The following is a 20,829-nucleotide window of genomic DNA, read 5'->3' as shown; positions in this document are numbered from 1 at the left end:
TCCTAGGCATTTGAGGATTTTATACGGACCACAATACCTTGGACTTAGCTTCTTGCATTCACCTAGAGATAAAGAGCTTCTCTTGGGGCGTACCCGTATGAAAACCATGTCCCCTTCTCCGAAGACCCTCTCTTGGCGTTTCAAATCCGCATATGCCTTTTGTCTATCTTTGGCTGCTTGTATGTCTTGTCTTATTGACTTTATTTGGTCATCCATGTCCTCCAACATTTGTCTTGAAGCTTCCACCCTCAGGGTAGGATCAGAAAAATTTAGGGGACTTGGACAATCATGACCATACAATGCCTGAAAAGGAGTCATTTGAATGCTCTGCTGGTAAGAAGCATTGTAAGCAATTTCTACTAACGGCAAGTATTGAATCCATTTTTTCGGCTCTCGACAACAGTAAGCCCTAAGCATATCCTCAATGATTTGATTTACTCGCTCTGTTTGTCCATCTGTTTGGGGATGGTAGGCAGTGCTAAAACAGAGTTGAGTTCCAATAGCTTCAAAGATAGCTTTCCAGAAGTGTGAAGTGAAAAGAGAATCTCGATCGCTAATGATCCTTCTAGGTAACCCATGTAGCTTGAATATTTCTTTGATAAACACTCTAGCAATGTCGGAGGCTTTATAGTTTGTTTTTACTGGAATCAGGTGTGCAACCTTAGTAAGCATGTCAACTACAACCATAATGGAGTTGTATCCTCCTTGGACTTGGGGTAAGCCCACCACAAAATCCATACTGATGAATTCCCATTTCATTTGGGGAATGTCAAGTGGTTGTAATTTCCCTGGCATCATGACATGTTCAGCCTTGATACGTTGGCAAGACAAACATTCAGTGACATATTTGAGGACGTCACCTTTGAGCCTCTCCCAATGATAGCTCTTCCTAACTGCATTAAGAGTTTTTGCATAGCCTGGATGTCCTGCGAAAGGGGAGTCATGAGCTTCCCACAATATCTTCTGCTTAAGTGACTGGCTTGCTGGTATACATAGCCTTGTTCTATAGTAAATAAGTCCATTGTCAACAGAAAATTCATGATACTTGGCCTATAACTTCAAATTCTGATCCTTGGTAGATATTTCTTTTATCATTGCTTGGTAGGCCAAGTCATGGCATGCTTCCTCTCTAGCCAATTCGAGTATAGGGTTGCTTGGCATAGATACCTTTGTAGCCAGAGATCTGGACGTTGATGGATTCTGCAAGATTAGGGAGTTTAGGAATGCCTTGCGACTGAGTGCATCGGCAACTACATTCTCTTCCCCTGGTCGATACTTGATTTCAAAATCATATTCCTCTAATACTTCAATCCGTCGACGTTGCCTCATGTTGAGCTCGTTCTGGGTAAAAATCCATTTGAGGCTCTTATGATCGGTTACTAGAGTGAACTTGTTTCCCAACAGATAGTGTCTCCAAAGCTTTAGAGCATGGATGACAGCTAATAACTCCAGATCATGAGTGGCATAATTCTTTTCGTGACTCTTCAATTTCCTTGAAGAATATGCTACTGGATGACCTTCCTGCATAAGAACACACCCCAAGGCAAGAATGCTGGCATCAGTTACTACCTCGAACTCCTTATTGAGATCCGGAAGTTTCAGAATAGGTGCTGATACCAAACATTGCTTCAATTGGTCGAAGCTATTTTGTTCGGGAGTAGACCATGTAATAGAAGTCTGCTTCTTTAATAAGTCGGTAAGAGGTGCTGCAATCAAAGTATAGTTTTTGATAAAGATCCTATACCATCCTGTCAAGCCAAGAAAACTACGTATCTCTTTGACAGATACTGGTATTGGCCATTCAAGCACATCTCTGACTTTGGCTGGATCTACTGATATTCCTTCTGATGATACTATGAATCCTAGATATTCAATCTGACGTTTGAAGAATGCACACTTCTTCATTTTTGCATACAGCTTATGAGACCTCATTGTCTCCAAAACAATCCGTAGTTGAGGTTCATGATCTTCTTCCTGTTTAGAATAGACTAAAATGTCATCGAAGAAGACAAGCACGAAGTCATCAAGATATGGTCTAAAAATATCCTGCATTACTCTATTGAAGGTGGCAGGTGCATTTGTAAGCCCGAATGACATAACCAAGAATTCAAAGTGCCCATATCTTGTATTGAAGGCCGTTTTTGGAATATCCTCATCCTTGATCCTGATTTGATAGTAACCTAACCTGAGATCAATTTTGGAAAAGATCTTTGCACGTTGAAGGCGATCAAGAAGCTCATCAATTCTAGGAATAGGGTACTTGTTCTTGACTGTTGATTGATTCAACCCACGGTAATCAATACGTAGTCGAAGTGTCCCATCTTTCTTTTTTTGGAATAGGACTGGAGCTCCCAATGGTGAATTGCTAGGCCGGATGTAGCCTTGGTTTAACAGTTGCTTGAGTTGTTCCTTCAACTCAATAGCTTCCGATATAGACATTCTATAGGGTCTCTTCGCAATTGGCGCAGCTCCTATTACTAGCTTGATCTCATGATCTACTTCTCTTTAAAGCGGGAGTTCTGTTAACTCTTCAGAACTACGTCTACGTATTCCTTCAGCCAAGTGACCAATTCACTTTACTGCTTTTATCAATATTCACAGTCAAGACAATCGGGAAAAAGTTTTATTCCATTCATATCAGCATAGCCCTTTCATGGTATAATTATTTCTTGGGCCGATGGAACAAGTTAATACATTAATTCGAGGAGAATAAGATGTTGTTGCATTCAGCTACAGGAACTGAGTAGTAGTACGGATTGGGGTCATCGATCTTCAGGAATCGGTAGTTCATTGGAAGATTAGGGTATCTTTTCCTTTGATATCCATTCTTCTCATGACGTCCCAAAACCTTGATTCGGTCGGCAGGGATTCTTTGAATTACTTCTCCGTACACATACTTATTCTGGTTAACCCTTCGACCTCCAACCTGTAGAGTCGCGTTTGCGTGAGCCTCAACAAAGATGAACAGCTTTACGATCTTCAAATCCTCCATCCACTTGATTCTCTTCAAGTTAATTTGAAGGTACGCAGGTCGATAGGCAGTTATGTAATAGATCCCTGAAACACCCATCCATCTCTGTTCCACGTACACACGCGATGGATTGTAAATGCGGTCTAAGATGTTCATCATCTCAACCCTTTATCGATAATTTGTGGAATGCATCGCGGTCATAAACATGACTCGGAACACTAAGAACCTGTTCCATGCTTCATAATTCTGGAAGACAGTAATCAAAGTAAGGAAATGTTTGGGACACAACATTTGCTTTACTTCTTCTTATTAAAATTTCCTAAAAACAAGTCCTTTGTTGGTTTGCTCTGATACCAGCTGTAACGTGTCCACTAGAATCATCCCTAATAGCCTTCGGGCGGATTATGAATACGCCTACGGGCGGGAACTCCTTGTATTTCAAAGATAAAAGGATAAAATGATAATAAAGAAGTTGTTTGGCATTGTTTTCTTTATGTACTGTGATAAGATTACGTGAAGGAACCAGTGCATAAGAGGGTTAATCAAAGAAGTTGTTTGTATATGTCAAACTAATGTGGTAGGTAATTACATAACTAAAACAAACCGAGGAAAGTGCGGAGGATGGACCATGGGTCCGTCCTATGGATGGGTGGTCCCGGTTAGCCGGGAAATTTTCTCAAAGTCTTCGACGGACAGAGGATGATCGTCATCTCCAAAACAAGTAACGAGAACGATGTCTTGGAATTACCGATTACCCGATTCACGCTGTTTTAGGGGAACGGAATGGGACTATGCCTTTTGGCAGAGAGGTCGAGCCTTGCATCCCTCTCGTTTCCCATTCTCCTTGAACCAAGTGCAGCATGAATCCGCTTCAGACCAGGCGTTTCTGCGTAAAGTAGATCGATCAGGTCTGACGCTAGTCGCTGTTAGTAAATGACCAAACAGGAAAACCCAAACTCAGGTCGATCCTAAGTGGGAACGGCCAGGATACTTCCGCTACGTGGCAGACGCGGGAAGACCTAGATCACAAGTCCCGTAACATTCCATGGGAGTGACAGGCGGAGCTTTCTAGACATCCTTCCCGATGGACTGCTAAGACGTGTCCGAGATGATTCTAGTGGACACGTTACAGCCATTTAGAAAATGACCATTAGGGAAAAACCCTGATCAGGTCGGTCCTAAGTGGGGAACAGCCAGAATACTTCCGCTTTGTGGCAGACGCAGAAGGTCCTAGATCGCAAACCCTGTGCCATTTCATGGGAGTGCCGGGAAGATCTTTCTAAACATCATTTCCGATGGACTGCTAGGACGTATCCTGAAGATAACAGGTGGACACGTTACAGTTGGTATCAGAGCCAACCAACGAAGGATTTGTTTTTAAGAAATCTTAATAAGAAGAAGTAAAGAAAATGTTGTTGTTCGGAACATTTCCTTACTTTCTATGTTGTCTTGTAGAATTATGAAGCATGGAAGAGGTTCTTAGTGTTCCGAGTCATGTTTATGATTGCGATGCATTCCTCGGATTATCAACAAAGGGTTGAGATGATCAATATCCTAGAGTGTATTTATAATCCATCACCTTTGTACGTGGAACGAAGATGGACGGGTGCCTCAGGAATCTAATATATAGCTGCCCACCGGTTTGCATATCTTCAAACCAACCTAAAGAGGATCAAGTGGTTGGAAGACCTGAAGATTGTGAAGCTGTTCATTTTTGTGGAAGCTCACGTAAACTCAACTTTACATATTCGAGGTCGGAGGGTTGAGCTAAACTCATATGTATATGAGGAAGTGACATGTGTAATCCCTGCCGCGACAGGGTCAAGGTGTTGGGGCACTATGAGAAGAATGGGTTCCAAAGAAAAGGATACCCTGATCTTCCAATGACTTATCGATTCCTGAAAATCCATGACTCGAAACCATACTATTATCCAGTTCTCGTAGATAAATGTAATACAACATTATTCTCCCCAAACTAAATGTAAACAGTTGCTCTATCACTTCTGGAAATGTTGAACTTCGAAAGTGCTATGCCCACATGAATGCAATAAGACTTCTTTTTATCAATGATTATCTTTACTGTGAATATTGATAAAGAAGTAAAATGATTTGGTCACTTGGCTAAAGGCTAAAGTAAATACTTTATGTAATGTGAAATTATTTCTCGGAGGAAAGACGACTCTGGTCAAATTCATAGTCATGAACCTAGGTATCCATGAGTGTCTACTCGGAATGGAGTGGCTTAAACTTAATGATGCCCACATCCATTGTGGAAAGGGCCAAATTTCCTTTCGGAACTTTGAAGAGGAATTAATCACAACTCAAGGTGAAGCTGGGAAGCCAAAAATTCAATTGGCCAAAGCATCTCGGATTATAAAGGGAGTCAGAAAAGGACTACCTATCTAGTTGATTAAGCTCAACAAGCTAGATCAGAAGCAGGAGTTTAGTGAAGGACCTTCTTAGCTAAAGGAATACGCGGACATATTTCCTAAAGAATTGACAAAACTCCCGCCTCAAAGAGAAGTGGATCATGAGATCAAGCTAGTGCCAGGAGCTGCGCCAATTGCAAAGAGACCTTATAGAATGTCCATCCCGGAAGAAATTGAGCTAAAGGAACAACTCAAGCAACCGCTAAATCAGGGCTACATCCGTCCTAGAAGTTCACCATGGGGAGCTCTAGTACTGTTCCAGAAAAAGAAAGATGAAACACTTCGATCATGTATTGATTACAGAGGGTTGAATCAATCAACTGTCAAGAACAAGTACCCTATTCCTAGAATAGATGAGCTTCTTGATCATCTTCAGGATGCAAAGATCTTCTCCAAGATTGATCTGAGGTCTGGTTACTATCAGATAAGAATCAAGGAAGAAGATATCCCAAAGACGGCCTTCAACACAAGATATGGGAACTTTGAGTTCCTAGTTATGTCATTTGAGCTTATGAATGTGCTTGCCACCTTCAACAGGTTAATGCAGGATATCTTTAGGCCATATCTTGATGACTTCATACTCATCTTCTTTGATGACACTTTAGTCTATTCCAAACAGGAGGAACATGAGACCCAACTTTGGATTGTCCTTGAGACAATGAGGTCACATAAGCTCTATGCTAAGATGAAGAAGTGTGCATTCTTCAAACGTCAGATTGAGTATCTGGGATTCATCATATGAGTGGAATGAATCTCAGTAGATCCGGCCAAAGTCAGAGATCTACTAGAATGGCCAATACCAAGAACTGTCAAGGAAATACACAGTTTTCTTCGATTGACAAGATGGTATAGGGTCTTCATCAAAAACTATGCCTTGATTGCAGCACCTCTAACGGATTTACTGAAAAAGCAAACATCCATTGCATGGTCAACTGTTGAACAATCTAGTTTTGATAGATTGAAGCAAAGTTTGGTATTAGCACCTATCCTAAGACTTTCAGACCTCAATAAGGAGTTCGAGGTAGTAACTGATGCTAGGACACTTGCTTTAGGATGTGTGCTCATGCAGGAAGGTCATCCTATAGCATACTCTTCAAGAAAACTGAAGAGTCATGAGAAGAATTATGCTACCCATGATCTAGAACTGTTAGCTGTCATCCATGTCTTGAGATGCTTTGGTTAGGGTCTCATGTAGCCATCTAGTGAACAGGAGTAGAGGCATCTCCTCTAAGCCCTTCAAATATCGACTGGGCCGTTACTGCGTACTCCGTCGAAAGTCTGATCTTGCAGACTCTTGCTCAGCGCGAGCATCCTCATACCGTTGCAACCACTTCTCCATCGTAGCACTATGCAGCATACAAAATCGGTTCACCTTGGACTCCATGGATGCATCCATCTTCTTCTCTATTCCGTTTCCCACTAGGAGATCTCCATTCAGACGATCATCCTCCTTAAGTGACCATATCAAGCCTTTGTCCTGGTCCACAGTGGACAACCACTCAAAAATATACACCAAGGCCTCCGACACTAACCAACCTTCAGCCATGCTACCCTCAGGATGAGCCCGTTGTCACACAAATCCCTTTAAGGCCTTCATGAACCGTTCAAGGAAAATTTCCATCGACTATGACTGGACCTGCAACCTGCAATTCATCTACAATATGCACTAGAAGATGGGTTTGTATCGTGAGCATGCTAGTGGGAAGATACTTCTCCAAAAGACAAGAAGTCTCTACTGCCATGCATTTCGCGGATTCAATTGATGATGTGTGAATCTCTTTTTGGGAGACAAACTAAACCAACTCGGACAATTTGTAAATGGTTGTCCGTACCTTCGATGTCAGAGACCCCGCGATTGCGATTGGCAATACGAATTGTGAAAACCATGTGATTAATATTGTGTATAAACAAATGGAGATTCTGAATCTAATATGCAGAATCATGCCGTGCATACCTGACACATCTTATGCCAATCATGGGATTTGAGTCCTGTCAGTTGGTCATCCTTTGTGAATGTTGTCTTGAGAGAACGCATTAGGCCAATCGGCGTGCGAAAGGACTTGATGTTTTCCTTTACTCGTCACACTTCATTGCCAAACAAAACCCAAGGAGCACGCGGAAATTGCACTCGACCGTCGATGCCACTTTACAGGCCAACATGGTTCCATCTTTCCCATTGCTTTCAAATCCATCCTCGCTCCTAGTGTGTCTCGCTACCCAGTGAGGTGGTCCCATAGCAAGCTACCCACATTCTTAAAAATGTGCATGGGATCTAAAAGGTGGTTAATTTTTAGTTTTTTCCAATAAGTCAGCTCATAGAAAATTGAGAAGTGTCGCATTCCACTGGGAAGGGAGTCTTGGTCCACCATCCTGCGATCAAACCAGATCAGTGCATTCATTCTCGCAGGAGGGCGACCAAGAAATCCTTCCCTCATCACATGACCCTCTGGAAAAAAAGCCCGATGTCCCTCAAATACCATCTTTTTCATAGATTTTGACATACGAGAATCCAACCTTGGTCCACACAGAGGACATGCATGGTAACCTGACGTGACTAGCCCTACAGAACACACATGTACAATGAGGCATGTCATAACACCAACATCGCTCAAAGAAAACTAGAAAAATAAGAAAACATGCTTTACTAGAGCATTCTCCATAACCTAGAAAGTCATGCATGGTCCACATAAGAATTGCCCTTATAGTTGCGGATCGCCTACCAATATGTTTGCTTATGTCCTCCACTACAATTCCCTCCCACAACTCCTTTAGCTCATCAATCAGTGGAGAGAGGTAGACATCCATATTCTTGACTTTGTATCGTCCAGGCACAAGCAAGCTGAGCAAAAGATGTCCTTTCTTGGTGGAAAGCCATGGCGGTATATTGTAGTTAACAAGGACCACGGGCCATACACTATAGGAGGTGGAACGTAAATCAAAAGGATTTACCCCATCCATGGCAAGACCGAATCGTAGATTCCTCACCTCCTTTGCAAAGTCAGGGAAAGTCTCATCAATGTGATGCCATGCTTCTGAGTCAGCTGGTGTACGCTGTACACCATCAATGGATCGATTTTCCGCATGCCATGTAGTCAAATTTGCAAAACTCTTGGTCCGAAAAATGTGACGAACATGCGGTATCAGTGGAAAGTGCCTCAAATCTTCTACGGAACAGTCTGTCCTTGCAAGTCATTTCGATACCTGTCCGCACCGCACTTGGGACATGTGGCCAACAATTCAAACTCTCCCCGAAAGAGAACATAATCATTGGGGCAACCATGAATGCAATTATAATCCATGCCTAGCTTTCGCAGCACTTGTCTTGCATCGTCACGAGACTCAGGCATCGTGTTTTGGGTAGGCAAAATGTAAGATTTCAACATTCTACAAATTGCAATGAAGCACGTTATTAGAGTACTACATAGCACATTTTAATGGCTTTCAATAAAGAATCATACACATCATAATATACCTGAATAGTTCTATCACACTCGCATCGCTCCATCCATACTTTGTTTGTATGCTCAACAATGCAAGAAGTGTCTTCAAATGGGATACTCGACTCCCATCATACAATGGAATGGAAGTCTCCGCAATTAAAGGATCTTGGGATTCCGAGTCCGTCAGAAGCAATGATTCGATCATGTCCTCTAACTCGGGCTCCAAAAAAGCAGGAGGATCGTCCATGTCTCCAGCATTCTCACCCATAGAAGGGGATCCTCTTTTCATTGTGCACAGCCCACTTCTCTGCTCTTTTGTTCATTTCTTCCAAGCTCTCTCCTTGTTTTAGGGTTAGTATCATGAGTTTTTGCTCTTGGTCCTCCAACTCCCTGACCAGCCTCTCTTTCTCTTCTTTTTTAGAGTTTAGTTGATCCCTCAGGCACTCAATCTCCTCTTGCTGCTCCTCTATGTTTTGTTTTCTCTCCTCATCTTTGGCATTGAGCTCGGCCACAAGCGCATCAACCTGAGTAGATTTCGTAACGAGCTCCTGGTATTGCACTATCAGGAGCTTATGCTCTCTTTGCATCTTCACTAGCTCTTGTGTTTCGTTTTCAAGCTGCTGTCTCCAGTGCTCCTCCCTGTCATCCTTAGCCTTCATTTCTTGCTTGAGATTTGCGATCTCCCTTTGCTGCATGGCTATCATCATCATTTTATCCAGCTGGAAAGCAGCTACTGATTCCTTCTCAGCTGCCAACTCAGCCACGACTATCTTGCGTTCCTCCTTAGCTTTCTCCAATTGGGAGAGTAGCTTGGTGATGTACTCATCATAGTTAGCCGATGGCATCATCGTTGTGTGGATGGGTGAGATTGAGGCTTCTACCTTCTACCTTTTAGGATCTTGCCGGGATTCTGCATCAGTAGTTGGTCTCTTTTGTCCTGTGGCCGTGGTTCCTGTGCTCTATCCCTGGGCCATCTGTTTGTTGATGAAGTATTGCATCCATGCCACGAAATTTGACACGTCAGCACTAGCCGGGATGCTAGGGGTGATGGTGGTGGGTTCAGTGGAAGGCACCAGGAGGGTAGGAATTGGATGAATTGGGGCCTTGCCCTTGCCCTCAGTGACTGCAGGTGGCATGATCTTCGACACCTGAGTGCTAGACCCTGGCTGTTCTTCTTTATGTGGGCTCCCATTCCCCAATTCATCAGCTCGGTTTTGTTGGCTCGATGGACCGGTGTGTGGCTTCAGCCAGGTCCTCTTCCTCCTTCCTTCTTAGTTCTTCCTCTTTCTCATCCACCTTTCTTCTCCTTTCCTCCTCCGCTTTTCTCTGCTCTTCCTTCTTTTTCTCTTTTTCTTCTTTTTCCTTTCTTTTTTTCTCCTCTGCTTCCTGTTTCGATGCCTTCTTTGCTTTCTGTAATTCTTCTTTTTCCTTCTCTTCCTCCTATCTCTTTTTCCTCTCTCTCTCTCTCCTTGGCCGCTTTTAGGGACTCTTTCTTTGCCCTTTCCAAGTCTTCTCTCTCCTTCTTTCTTCCTTCGTCACCCTTCTTCTTTCTCTGCATTGTCTTCTTCTTGGGCTTTTTGGTTGTCTTTTTGGTTGTCTTTTTGCTTGTCTGTCCTTCCCCTTCTTCCTCTGTCTCAGTTCTATCGGTGGACCTATCCTTGTCCTCATGAGGAGGCGACCTTTCTAGCATTTCTCATTCTCCTTCTTTTGTGTCATATGCTTCCTTCACTGCCTCTTGGATGAGCGCAGTCAAGATACCTCCATACCCGATGAAGGAGGCTTTGAAGGAGGCTTTCTTTCTTTCTATAGCTTTAGCAACTGGAGATTCTCCTCGTGCTGGCACACTTCCTAGGGCCAATGCTTTGGTTGCCTGGTCGATCATTTTTCACACGTACCCGTTCCAGTCTACTTCATCTAGGGTGTGGGTTGCTACATTCTCCAACACAGGTACACTAATTTGATGCATCAATGAATTGTAGCGTTGGATGGAGAAGAGCACATGTATCAGCTTGGCTTGCATCCTGGCTTCTGCGTCAGGGATATCCTGTATGCTTATGTCGTCATTTGTGAGCACATCTTCCTTCTTCATTTTAAGCATGGCATAAACATCCCTTTTCTGTTTCCTCTTTGTCTTTGGCACCAACCCCAGAGCCTTCTCCACGATTGGATCTAAGCTGACCTGTACCTGCTTTGCATCTTCTCCTCTGCCCACCATTACAGTACCACATTCTCGATTTGGGTTGTACGTTCTGAGGAACTCCATGCACTTCAGGTGGTTTGGCTCCTGTGAGAATTTTTCAAGATATTTCGTGAGGTTGCATTGTTCAATCACCCTCTTGGCTTCTTCCTCCTTGGCCACCACAACTTCTATGTTGTGGATGGTTCGAAATTTAAGCTGGTTGAAGGCGCAATTCTCTAGATGGATGCGGTATTGCTCCCTTTCCTCATCTGTGAACGCGAGTCGATGGGCGCAGTCTTGCTGCGACATTTTATGCTTCTGCCATAAATCGTAACTTTCATTAGTGCTTTCCACATGTTAATTCGTTGATTGCTGGAAAAGAAAAACTCTATGCTTTTTGAATGAATTCATTAAGAAGCAATGTAGATTTTCCTTTTTAGACTTGAACTTTTTGCCCTTTACTTCAAAGTTTTCATGCCCATTTTCCTACCCCATCCGTTTTTTCATAATACATGTTTATGTTTTTCATTTATTTTACTTTGATTTATCCCCTTTGATTCATTTCTCATCTGATTCATTTCACCTTACCCCTTCCCCTTCCATCTTGAGAAGAATCCTTCCTAGGATTGAGGGTCAAAAGGTCAAGGGCTTTCAGCATGTTGGTGTAGGAGTTACTTGTGAAGGAGCCAAGTATAGAAATTTGGATTGTATTCTAATTGAGCTGCACGGTCCAAATCAAAGGGTCAAATTCCCAGGTATGTGATGTATGTGAGAACGTATGTGAGGAAGTCACCAGAGTCGACACGGCTAGCAATGTGTAACTCTTCCTCTGTCAACAAGCGATCGAGGTAGGGGTATCCTTTGATGTGTTCTTCCATGGGTCGGCCACGAAGAGTGGTTAACACTCTATACAAGGTGGGTGCGACGTAGGTGGAATCATACTCTGCAATTTTGATGGCGCGGTATTGCTCAGTGTTGGTCATTATGCGACATCCTTCAACTTCCCATTGCAACCTAAGAGCATACCATTGCCTCAAGAAGGGTGGTCCAGTATCAGCGAGTTGTGATAACTCCACGATTTCTTGGTCAGTGATAGCAGAAGTGGTTCGTGGATCGTATGAATGATAAGGAGCTGTTTGATGGCTTGCTCCTTGAAGATTTTGCTGTTAAGCAACTCAACAGTGCAGCGAGAAGCTTTTGTGAACATGAATTCAAAGGTTTCCCAAGAGCAAGGCATATTTTGCACTTCTGTTGCAAAGGGTTCTTCTAATAGACCTAAGTCCAAGTGGTCATAGCTTAGTGCGAGTGACACAAAAGTGTCATCTAGTCTTTTAATACAATCCATCACGTCATCCCCGGTGTCCTCAGCGAGGTCAGCGGCTAGCACTAAAAAGGATTTTCATTCATAGGAGGGCGTAAGGCTGATAGGTGGTTGAGGTTTGACAGAACAAGAAATTTTGACAACAAAGATGGGCGGTTGGGAGGGTTCGTGATTTTGTGGTTGGGCAGCTTGGATGTTGAGTGGATTAGGAGCAGCCATGACGGATGGGCTGTTGCATTCAGGTTGGAGTTGGGGAGGCGGATTGACTTCGGCTGGTGATGACTCTTGTGATGGAGACTGCGGTTCGGGCCGGTAGGCTTGTGGAACTCTCTTGGGCCTAGGCGTGGATGAGGCGGATGGTTGTGGTTCAGGAGAGCACTGCGGCTTGTGGTTTTGAGGGTTGATGGAACGCGGTTTGATCAAGCTTGAGGGCGGTGTATGAATGGTGCCCTTGGCCATGTGGGCCTTAGGGATCCACAGCCAGGTATTTCCCTCGTAGTAGCCTTGCGCACATAAGAGGGCTTTCGGGACCCATCTTTGCTTGATTATGCGACACTTTCTGTGACTACGTCTTGGCCCCTTAGGTTTAGAGTTTTTGGTCGTATGAGGATAGGGGCGCCTAGGCGGCGATTGCGGCTGCTTAGGCTTCCATTGAAATCTAGGCTGTTGAGCTTTATATTTTGCTACTGTGGGCTATGAGTCCTGAATTCTGGGAGGTGGTGGCCACGCACTACCCTCTCCTTAGATTTGATTATGGAGAATTCTATCGGGGGCTTTGCGGACGGTGATGAAGTCGCGCAGCCCTTGCTGAAAGCTGTGACAATGCGAATGTTGCCTATTGCGAGGTGGATGCGTTGCGACTCATAATCAACATCGCAGTGAGTCTTCTAACACGTAAAAAATCATTGCGATAGTCTCAGACTCGATAGAAACGGCTACTTTGCACTTGTCGAGGAGTGCTTAGGAATGGGCCCCATAGGGGCTTAATTTAGCATTCGTGGGCTGAAGTGGTGGTCTACCAAGTTTGGTCCAATGATCGTAAGATAGGACATTGAAGTTTGCTCCCTCATTGATTAGAGCGTTGAAAGTGCAGGTTTGTTTTGCAGTGACCGTTATATGGATGTATGCGGGCTCTACGACTTCCTCATCCTCATCATCAATCTCAATGATTGTGGCCACTCGTACCTTGACAGGTGGTTCTAACATCGGGGGCTCGTGCAAAGGATGGGTGGGAGGGTAGTACTTCTTGACACGATTGCCATTGAAGAAGCCTATTCCCTCACCGTCTAAGGTTTTGAGTTCGACATTGCCTGTGCGGCTAATCGCACGAACTTTGAAGGGTTGAAGGCCTCGAAATTTCATTTTCTGTTTATGTCCCTTAACCGAGTAGAGGAGCACTAAGTCACCCTATTCAAAGTCGCGCTGCTTGACATGCTTGTCAAACCAACTCTTGCGACAGGCCTTCTCACATATAAGTGCATGGATGGCTAGAAGACGGGTCTCTGATAGGTGTTCAAGCTCAACCAGGCGTTGCGTCCATGCCTCCTTCCCTTCCCATCGTTCTTGAACGGCTATTCTTAGGCTAGGAGCAAACAATTCTAAGGGTAGGATTGCTTTTGCTCCATAGGTCAGCCTGAACGGGGTTTGACCGATAGCTGTTTTATAAGCTGTACGATAAGCCCATAAAGTTGCCATAAGCTTCTTGTCCCAGTCACTACGTGAGGCTGAGACTACTTTGGTCAGGACATTGATGAGAATCTTGTTCATGGATTCTTCCAGACCATTCGCCTGAGGGTAGTATGCCGATGATTTGCGATGGATAATGAGAGAGGTGGACAGGAGATGCGCTATCACTTCGTTGATGAAATGTGTGCCTTGGTCACTGACCAGTTCGATGGGGCAGCCGAATCATGAGATCACTTGCTCCTATAAAAACTTGACAGTCGTCCTAGCATCGTTTTTACGTGTGGCTCTTGCCTCTGCCCATTTTGTGAGGTAATTCGTGGCCACAATGATGTAATTGGCTTGTGAGTGTTGCGGCGCAGGACTGATGGGTCCTATGAAGTCGATTCCCCATTTTTCGAAGGGTTATCGAGCAATAATTGGGGTCCTCTCACAATGTTGTTGTGTGCCTCCGAGAGCACATCGTGCATCTCATGCTCACATATGCATCTACGTAGCAATCCGTCTTACCCCAGCCTATAGAGTTGGTCTGCAATCAGCTGATAGGGCTGGATCTTAAGGATCAAGCGCCTAAGTCGGGCTTTTTCTATTGGTTGCTCAGGTAATCCGTGCTCAAGCACTTGGACTATGTCATCCACCCAATATGGCGTTAGATTAGCCTTAAATAAATCTCTCTCGTTGGACAGGTGGAATAGATGGGCGTCGGGTAATTCATCAATGATGCCTTGTCCAGCGGCTTCTCCCATGGGAATGCATGACATATGGTCAGCCACGTAGTGCTGTTTTCCTTTCCGCACAACCACGGAGAAATCGAATTCCAAGAGCAGAAGGAGTCATCAAGCTATGCGTCCTACAGCACAAGGTTTGTTTACTAGATAGAGCAGGGCTTGATGGTCCACAAAAAAGATGAAGGGTGTGGCCAATAGGTAATGCCAGAATTTCTTCACAGCGAGCACCATGGCTAATCCCTCTCTTTCTGTTTTTGTTGAGTAGTTCATTTCCGTCTCAATGAGTTGTCTGCTAGCAAAGCTCACTGAATAATCTAAGTTGTGCTCAACAGGTTGGCACAACACTGCCCCCATAGCAAACTTAGAAGCATCGATGTGCACGTGGAAGATAATGGTCCACCAATCTGGGGCTCGTAGAATTGGTGTCGTGATTAGAGCCTTTTTCAACTCTTCGTACGCTCGTTGGCATGCCTCGGTCCACTCGAAGACAATCAGCAGCTTGTACAATGGTCCAACGCATAGTTTAGTACAAACCGCCGATAGTACCTCGTATGGCCTAAGAAGCATTGAACTCCCTTGTAATTAATTGGGGGTGGAAGGTCAACAATAACCCTGACTTTCGAGAAGTTAGTGGCAATGCCGTTCTTCGACACCACGTGTCCTAAAATGCATCCGTGCTTTACCCAAAACTAGCACTTTAAGGGGTTCAAGGAGAGACGATATAAGCGACACTGTTCAAATACTGCGTGGAGTTTGTCTAAGTGTTCGATCCAGGTCGAATGGACACATAGGTCATCGACAAAGACTTCTAACTCCTTACAAAGCATGTCCTTAAAGATGTTGCACATGAGGCGTTGGAAAGTGGCAAGGGCATTAGTCAACCCGAAGGGCATGACTATGTAAGCAAAGACGCCCCACTCAGTGGCGATGGTGGTCTTATACCTGCCGCAGGATGCACTTGCACCTGGTTGTACCCTGAGAAGCTGTCCAAAAAACTATAGACTTCCTTGCCTGCCACCCTCTCAAGCATGTGCTCGATGTATGGCAATGGATAGTTGTCCATCTTCGTAGCAGCGTTCACCTTCTTGTAATCGACACACACTCGGATTTTTCCATTCTTTTTCATCACGATAACTATGGGTGATACCCAGTCTATGTGCTCAATTTCGTAAATGAATCCCGCTCTCATCAACTTGTCAATTTCCTCTTTGACAGCATGAGCATGTTTTGGATTCATAGGGTATGGTCGTTGCTTGACCGGCATTGCGTCTGGTGTCATGGGTATGTTGTGAGTCACGACACTCGGATCTACCCCCTTAAGCTCTTCCATGGACCAGGCGAATATGTCTATGTACTCTCGCAAGAGAGCGACAAGATGACTTTCTTCTTCCTCAATCAAGTCGTCAGCAATGGAGACTGGTCGGGGTGTTTCCCCTTCCTGGGCCAAATTCACCTCCTTGACCTTGGTTGGCCCCTCGATTGGTTCGTTGATTTGTCCTTGACATTTGGCACCTAACAGAACCACTGCCCTATCCCCTTTTTTGAATTTCGTGAAGCGCTTAGGGAGGTCCTACGGTTTTCGCTGTTCTTTCGTTTGCGTATCCCTAGGTTGTTTTACCCTTTTCTGCCTTAACCATCTGTGCCTCCGGTGGACGGGTAGGTCCCCCTTCGTGCGTCTAGTCATGGACGGCCTAGGGATTTCTGGATCACTGTTCGAACTAACCTCCGACTCAGAGTAGAACTCCCCGTCTTCGCTAGAAGAGGTAGTCTCCCCTGGTGGACGTAGTTCCGATGGAGATTCTGTCCTAAGGACCCGTGTCGTCCCTGGCTGGGCTAAACTTACTTGTTCAAGGTCTATTGCTCCTACGTATTCCAACCAGGCGCGGTCACATTCCTTGCGCATGACCCCTCGCTCTATCCTAAAGATATTTCTTTTCTGCGGCTTGGAGTCTGCTCGTATTTGCTCGATTTCTTGTCTTTCAGTGTTGTATTCTATGGTATCTACTTCACCCTCAGTTCCATCACTGAAGGATTGGCAGTCTTCGTATTCATCGTTAGAATCCCCTTCATCAGACTGCTCATCATCTCCTAGGGCTTGGTACACCTCTTGTTGTTGGTCAGGGATTAAGGCCCAATTATACATGAGGTTTAAGTCATGCACTCTGGTCCATTGCCACTTGGATTCACCTAAGAGATCCTATAATGGTTTGAAGTTTGCAGCTGAATTGCCAGCCAGCTTGTTTGTCAAATATTCCAGCATCTCCTGGAGTTCCCTTTTGTTAGTTGGGACTTGGAAGTTGACAGGCTTAGGCTTTCCCCGAAGGGTTCCTGCCATCATGCAGACTGGTACAAAGAGTGTGTTGCTAGGCTTTCCAATCATTTTCATGGTTTGCTCATACGCCTCATGGTCTGGGAATGGCAGGTCAATTGTAGCAAGAACGTGCATCCAATCCCGCTCATCCTCTGGGCATGGGATATACTTGGTCAAGGGCCCATAGGACTCCTTGACCTGAGTGTTACCCTTGAGCATAGCAGAGATGGCGTCTAGGTCGACCGGTGAGGTCTTCCAAGTATTCATCTCTATCCTTACGGCATCCGTTCTGTTGCCATGGAACATCAAGCCATTACCCCAATCTTCGATGACTCTAGCGTTGTGCATCCAGGGTCTGCCTAGTAGGATATCGTAGTCCACTCCCTTCATGACTATAAAGTCAACAGAGAACTGGATGCCTGCAATCTTCACTAGCCAATTCTTAAGTACCCCGAATGGCTTTACTCTCATACTGTTTGCTAGTGTGACATTAAACCTAGCAGTTTCAACAGGCGGGTTTCTCCAAGTCTGAAGCACTGCGTGGCTAAGCACACTAACCCCAACTCCCATGTCTACGATTCCCTTTCTTGTTGTGTCGCCTAAGGCTAGGACCGATAAGACTACGTGCATCTCAGAACCTTCCCAGAAGGCATTGACGTACAAGGATTTAGGCACAGAGTGCAACGTCAAACTCGGTATTTGCATTTCTGCGTCATGGTCTTGAGGGTCTACCATGACCTGCTCTCATGACCCTTCGACCCACTGCTTAAGATCTTGCCATAGGGTAGGATGCTACCTAAGAAAATCTCCGAGGCCAAGTGTTACAGGGGTACTCACTAGCGTGGTCAGGAGATCTTTGGATACTCGTCTCTCCCTTAACCTGGATTGTCCTAGCCAATGGCCGTGACTGATCTGCGGCTCTATAGCCTCAAGGCTTGGTCTTAGTGACACTACTTGTGGTGCGGTTGTTTATACCAACTTAGGTTGAGGCGGTGATATTGGCGTGCTTACACTAGAGAGATCATCGATCTCTTCCTCCATGATGGGCTCAACGTCCTTGAGATGCTCTTGAGCCTCCTTCATCCATTCCTTCACCTTTTCTATGGCCTCTAACTGTCGCTTCGGATGCGGGTATTCCCCTACCTTAGCGCTTTCTTTTTCGGTCGTCTTAGGGGCTAAAGTCTCTGCCTCTGTGTCTGAAACCTTGTTTCCAGCAGGCAGAGTTGTAGCACTCTCAGTTTTTAGTGCGACTTTGGCTTTTGATCTCCTTTTTTTGCCTACGGCTGTTCTTCCCTATCAAAGCTGCGTCAAGATTGCTAGGTCCTGGCAAAGAGATGCCGACCTGCTTCGTTTGGGCTCGAGTCATGACCCACAATGGGATAGGTGTGGCCTCCCCATCGAGGGTTTCGACACCAAACAGCCCCAATGGGCCAGATGGTACATTGACTGAGCTAGAAGATGGCTTTCACTTTGGGCAATCTACGAAGAGATGGGTGATTCCACACTCTGCACACCTTTGGTCAGCCTTGTCTCTATTTTGCTACTCTCTTTCAAGGCAGCATGATGAGACATGACCCGGGTGACCACAGGTCCAACAGATGATTGGATCTTGGTCTGCCCTCCTAGGCCTCTACCTCATCCCCTTCCTAACACCATCACCGGCACGGGTTGATAGTCCATGAGGACAGTGTTGCCCTCGTCGTCATGCGAGACGTAAGGGTATATGTAGGTTTCTTCCTCACTTGGCTCTTCCACGTAGTGGACTGGAGCGTCGCTCGGTGGATGGGTCACATAAGGACCAGGTGGTCTAGGGATGCCCGTAGGGTTTATTTCCATCCTAGGAACAGTTGGCTTCATATCGTTAGGTGTGGGAAGGGCCAACGGGGCTCCCCTTTCAAAGAATGGCTGCGGCCTATTTGCTAGGTAAGGCTGGCCGTAGGGTTGCGAGTACAGAAGTCTTCTTGGTAATTTACAATGCGTGACGTCATGGCCAAACCTACCGCAGTTAGCACAAGGTCTTGACCTAGGGTCTTGACACTCGGCCGGTAAGTGGTCTCCGCCACAGTACACACATTAGACGTAAGGGCGTGTTGGTCGTCTGAACATGTCTTGCAACTTGGCTAATTCCATCTTGACATTAGCCAAGCCTTAGTCTATCTTGGTGGCCTTCCCCTTATCTTGGGATGGTGGGATTGACCGCTTACTAGAGGCTGACGCTCTCTCTGAACCTCGCGAGTTGGTCTCCTCATTGTTTGAGTTTCTAGAGCTCCGCTCTCTCAGCTGATCATCCATTGTGATGGCTTCCTCAAACACTCTAGCTACCATATCTCGCTGCAAGCTTGAATTTCCTGCTAAATCCTTATATAACTCCTCGTCTCGAATTCCTCTAATAAATATAGTCGAAACTGCTCTTTCAATCGGTCGCTCGCCTAAGGGGATTCTTTTGAAGAGACTCCTCATATGGGTTATGTAGTCGCAGATGTCCTCCTTCTCTTGATGTTCATAAAGCGTACTAGTAGGTTATCAGAGTATCCGGGCTCGGCGAATCTCTTAATGAAGAGATCCTTGAGGCCATTGAAGTTGGCTCACTCTATAGCATCTAGGCTCGTATACCACGTCCTACCCTTGCCGCCTAGGCAAAGCCCGAATGCTTGAGAGCGTTGAGTTAGGTTGTTGAGGCCGTTGTCTTCGCAGACTTGCTCAAATTGCTCAACAAAGCTGTATGGGTCGACATGGGGTTGGTACTTGTCAAGTTGCTTGGCAACGATTGGTATTTTGGACTGGCTCTTTGAGCCTTGGTTCGCCCCTAGTCCTGTGAGCAGCGATGTTGCTAGTGCCGCGGCACTTTGTTTTGTAGCCGTGTTATCTATCAATCGCTTCATGAGAAGCTCGCTCAACGTCAAGTCCCCCTCTAGGGCTCTCTCGTGATCTGTTCGGTTCCTACCTACTAAGTTCAACACTCGCTGCACCTCGCGCAACTCCGTACTTTGCCTTTGTCTTCTAGCCTGCTGATCCCTATTGTATTCGGCTATGCCTTGCAATGCTTTGTGGGCTAGCTTTCTCTCCTCTTCTAGATCTGCGATGATAGCATCTGCTATCCTACCGCGGTGCTCATACCGGGCATGTGCGTCGTAATTGCTTACCAGCTTGTTGAATAGCATCTGGGAAGATGTTCAAATCGAGTTCATCATTAGACCAGTGGTTTGAGCTTTCCTCTGCCATTGTCAAGTTGTCTTGCTCCACCAAGCTGTCGATCAAGTTCAGTAGACTTGTTAAATCCACGTCGTTGGTGCTCCTTGCTTGGTCCTAATCTGCACTTTGATGGTTTGTCTATGTCTTGGGTCCTCTCTTATTGGTGGGTTCCTTGAGTGGTTTATCTGAGTGAGTTCCTTTAGTTATTGAATACAAACCTCAATTTATGATTACTCAGTGCGTGTATCGTTTCTCGTGCACTTGTGCTCAATCACGCTTTCAGCTTTCTTAAGTGTACTTCAAGGGTGTCAAAATTCAATGTGAGTGCAGCAAGCAATTTCTCAGTGTCTTACGCACTCTCGCTTGTTTCGGGCCTGGTAGGCTTGTAGATCAGTTTTTTGGCCGTTTTGTCAGGGTTTAGGGTTTTTCTCGTATGTCGCCTTGTTTGTTTTCGGTCAATCAAGTTTTACAACTCAGCGGCTTGCGTCTAAGTCCTTGGGTCTCACAATTGTCCATTTCTAGCTGCTAACCGGCTACACGCTACAATTTTTTCCTATTACGTGTGCCAAATCAAG

Source organism: Lygodium microphyllum, chromosome 22 (assembly GCF_053477565.2).
Source record: "Lygodium microphyllum isolate KBCC chromosome 22, Lygodium_microphyllum_v1.1.10, whole genome shotgun sequence".
NCBI lineage: Eukaryota > Viridiplantae > Streptophyta > Polypodiopsida > Schizaeales > Lygodiaceae > Lygodium > Lygodium microphyllum.
Note: the sequence above shows the minus strand (reverse complement) of the source record.